Below are 4,570 nucleotides of genomic sequence, written 5' to 3'. Positions count from 1 at the left end.
CATTGATGTAAGTTGAAACAGATTTAGTATTTCCTCAGCCCTCAGAATGTCATAGTCTTTAATTAAAAATCAAAACTAAAGCTAGATCACTGGCATTTTGACATCTGACCGAGTCTCACTTCTGGTACAACTGTTGTACAGACTACAACACAACTCATGGTGAATCTTGCACATTTTTGTGTGAACATTTGTCTGTACTCATCTCGTCTTGGCTTCGCACTGTAACATCTCGTTCCTAGTTATGTATGTGAACGTGCTGATTTCCATCTTGCTGTCTGCTCACCCACTCCAAGTGTCTGGTGGAGAATCCTGAAGGAGACCCCAGAAGAGACCACAATGAGACAAGAAGACCGTGCTAATGCCCATCCACATCTCCAGGGGTGGGGCTCGCTCAGGGAGCTGAGGAGAACGGAGACACACCCCAAACTCAGGAGATCCCAACTGGTGTGCTCTGGCCTTTGACCAAAATAGACTTCCCAGGAACAATGAGATGTCAGATAAATCACTGGCAAACCACACCAGTCCTCTGAGCCCCAGTTTCTTCATCTACCACAGCAGGTTGTGGCAGGACCTAAATTAGATAAGGTAGAGAGGGAAGCCCTATGAAAACCACAGCCTACACATTAATGCTAATTCATGAGATAGTGATGCAGGCACAAGGCCTCAGGGACCTGGACTGACACTGACTTTGAGGGTTTGTGGAACTTGGGGAGGGAATGAGGCAGTGAGTGTGGGGCGGGGCCACGCCCCTGGGACGGTCAGGTCTGCGAGGTGGTTTCAGGGCCAAGTCCCCGGGGGTTGGTTGTCAAGCACAGCAGAAATGAGCAGCACCTCTGGGAGTGGGAGGCTAGCCCTGCTGTGGGGCATTAAGGTGGAAGTTGAGGGGACCTAGACCTGCAGAGACAAGGGTGCCAGACCGCGGGACGGCAGAAGGGGCAAGTGTGGTGGCAGAGCAGCCCCAAGCCCGATTTAGGCCGAATATCGCCACCTCTGGACCCGCACCTTTTCCTTTTCCTTACGTGCCGTCGGATGTGAGACCTCCAACTTCTTTCACATTTACCCTTTAAAATAATTTTTAAAAACTTCATATCTTCTCAGAGACTTTTAAGTTAACATCTAAAACATGTCTTTAAAAGTTTCAATAGTTGCAAAAGATACAACTTCTGGTACATTGGAAATATCAAACATTTAAAAATGAAACTCATGACTTTTCAAAATGTTTCCAGTATAATCCAATACTATGGCAATTTGGTTTCCATCATAATTCACTCTAATATACACCAACAAGCTTATGCTTAGTAGGCAAAAAATTATTTCATTTACTCCTTAAAGCAGTATTTCCACTTCATTCTCCTCAAATAATTTTGTTAATGTGATATATTTTATGTCTGAAATCCGATTATTCACCACCCAGCAAAAATATCTACATACTATGAAATTAGTCTTGCACTTCAATTAATTTGAAATTAGTTTTAAAGCTTTCCTGTGACTACATAGCGGTGGGTACCAAAGAAATATTCCGGACTGAATCGCCATTGTAGGCACTACTCATTTGCAATTTAGCAAAACAAATATATTAATTTTTATAAATTATTGTTAGACATAAAAAGTAAAATTTTGAAGGTTTTATTTTTATTTATTTTTAGAAAGAGGAGAAAGGAGGGAGAAAGAGAGGGAGAGAAACAATGAGGTACAAAAGAAACATCAATTGGTTGCCTCTCACATGCCCCCAAATGGGGACCTGGCCCACAACGCAGGTGCGTACCCTGACCAGGAATCAAACAAGTTGTTACAGGGTGCAGCCAAGAGGGGGGACCCCAAATGGGCATTTGAAATGGGGTCCAGAACTTAAGGTGTCCAGGAGATTTTAAGATGTCTCCATCCCCCCACCCAGGGTGTGGGTTGGGGGAAGGGACAAATGGATCAAGGCCATTGAGATCTGTTTTGCATAGCAACAGCCTTGCAGCTACCCTCTGGCATGGTCATTTAACATATCTATAGCCTTTGGCTGGTCGCTTAGATATGTTAAATAACTGTGATCATCTCTGAGCCAGGGGAATGGAAGTAACTTCCCCACCAACACGTGACTGGGACAGATTCCCCCCTAGCTACAGCACCTGCGTGGGAGCTCGGAGAGGATTGGCTCCAGGACATGGGGCCACGCCTGCCCAGACTCAAGATGGCAGCCCAGTAAAGCTGGAAGGATACGAGTTCTGGCATGTGAAGCCGAGTGTGGGAGGAGTCGGAAATGAGGCTGCAGAGGAAGATTGGCCGCAGGGATTTAAAAGCCAGACTTGGCGGTCATTAGGAGAGAGAACTATGTGTCTTTAACAGAGTGGAGAACCATGTGCAGCACTGAGGAGGTGAACCATGTGCAGCCTTGAGAGGGAAAGAACCATGCACAGCCCTGAGAGAGAGAGAACCACGCGGCTTTGACAGAGTGGGGACTCTCCCCTTCCCGCAGCCCTGAAAAAGAGAACCATGCTGCTTTAAGAAAGAGAACCACGCGGCTTTGGCAGAGTGAGGAATCTCCCTTCCCGCAGCCATAGGAAAGAGAACCACGCGGCCTTGACAGAGTGGAGACTCCCGCAGCCCTGAAAGGGAGAACCACGAGGCCTGGACAGAGTGGGGACCCCTGCAGCTTTAGAAGGGGGAACCACCACCTGGTTTTAGCAGAGATCCTGGTGACTCAGCCGAGGGTGCCGGGAACCCAGGGAGGTCTCCCAGTCGAGAACTAACTAAGAACCAGAGGGCTGCCTGAGCCATGGACTTCGTTTTCCTTCCCTGAGATATGGTACTCTGGACTGGGCAAAGGGGGAAGGAAGGAAGGACTGTGTCTGTTTGTGGGTGTTTTGGGGGACTTTGGGATTTTTGATGAAGACATTAGGTCACTACTTTAAGTTTGTATAGCATTAAATAAACATTTCCTTTCCTTTTCACGAATCTCTGGCATTGAGAGATGTCTTTCCTCTGGCGGCGGACATAACGGACCCGGGGCCTTCTTTCAATAATAGTATATTGTCCCAGGCCCCCCTTGTTCTGTTCTGTAACAAAGTGACCTTTTGATTTGCAGGCCAGCACTCAATCCACTGAGCCACACCAACCAGGGGATAAAGAGTAAAATTTTATTGCAAAATAAAACTACCATAGATGGTGTTCCTCTTCAACATTATTCCAATTTTACAATTGTTGTTAACAGTTACTGTACACACTATGAACCCTTTTTCATAAAAATGACCAGGTGAGACGGAAAGGGATTTTACCACGGCAACGTCAATTACAGAGCTCCTCCTGATTCGATGTTCTGTCATCAAAATTATTTTTGATGATCCAATTCTCTGACAACTCAATTAGGTCTTCCCTCAATTTTCACAAAAGCAGAAAATTAGAAACCTGAGTTACAAAGAGATTTATTAATCAGTCGACAGACTCATTCACTCACGTTCTCACAAAACCAAGTTTGTCTGGCATCCCAGAGATCAGCCTTGCGGGGCAATGCACAAACTGAGAAGCAGGGAGTGAGGGGACCTCTTGCTTCTGTGAGACAGATGCTGTGAAAGGGGGATAAGGGGGAGGCCCTCCGAGCCTCGGGCAGGCAGGGCTCACTGCCTTCCAGCTCTTGGCAGAGCTCTTTCAGGGAAGGGTGCACCTGTGAGGGGCAGGCCCGGGATTCCCTTTTTCAAATCCACGTATGATGTACCCTTAGCGAGCCCTCATGTGCCCACCAGTGGTGTGGGTCCCCAAATGTTAAGTCCACTACCTTGGAATGTCCCCACTGGGTTGAGAGCTGAGTCTCAGTGGAGCTGGTGACCCTGGACAGCTGGGGCTTCCCTAACTTTTCCAAATGACATTCTCCAAACTGGGTTTTGTGGGACATCTGTGCCCTTGGACATATTAGCAATTCCTAGTGAAGACTCCCAGGTCAGCAACAGTTTGGGAGGTTATTAGAGAGCAGGATGCATCCAGTGTGCAAATGGGAACCCCTATAATTTGTGTGACAAAAAAAGCGATTTTAAAATGGGTGACATTGAGGAGCACGAGAGGATTGTTGTTTAGAAGGGTGCCTAGTGCCTTACCTTGGAATAAGGAGGCAAGCACAAGACTGCACCAAATCTCCATGGTCTTTTTGGGCAAAAGACAAGTCAGGCCCCTGGATTTTCTTACACAGATGCCAACAAGAACAAAAGCATCACCTGGGGAAAGGCTACACTGAAGGGTATTTGGAGAATCCCAAGAAGTACATGCCTGGAACCAAAGTGATCTTTGCTGGCAGTAAGAAGAGTTCAGAAAGAGCTGATTTGATAGCTTATCTCAAAAAAGCTACTGATGAGTAAATGTTGGCCACGGCCTGATTTATTACAAAGGTCGTGTGGCTTTTTTTATGTGTACTGTTCCAAAACGGTCCTCACACACCAGAATTCAGGTCATAAAAGGCTGATGGAATGTTTCTTTGGGGCAATTCTGATTTAAATAAGATTGACCTGTGATTAAATGGATATGATCGGCGTTTTGAACTTTGATGGTGATCTCAGTTCAGCAACTGCTATTGCAGTTTTCCCTTCTAAAAATA

At 46.3% G+C, this 4,570-nt stretch overlaps 1 pseudogene; it reads left to right on the top strand.

Annotated features, from left to right (window-relative positions):
- Positions 1-4,017: 4,017 nt before the first annotated feature.
- LOC123831245 lies at positions 4,018-4,334 on the top strand (annotated as a pseudogene).
- The last annotated feature ends 236 nt before the right edge of the window (positions 4,335-4,570 follow it).

This window comes from Phyllostomus hastatus, unplaced genomic scaffold (assembly GCF_019186645.2).
Source record: "Phyllostomus hastatus isolate PE091 unplaced genomic scaffold, TTU_PhHast_1.1 phas_scaffold_1674, whole genome shotgun sequence".
NCBI lineage: Eukaryota > Metazoa > Chordata > Mammalia > Chiroptera > Phyllostomidae > Phyllostomus > Phyllostomus hastatus.
The sequence above is the reverse complement of the archived record's forward strand: the minus strand, read 5'-3'. Positions and strand labels throughout refer to the sequence as shown.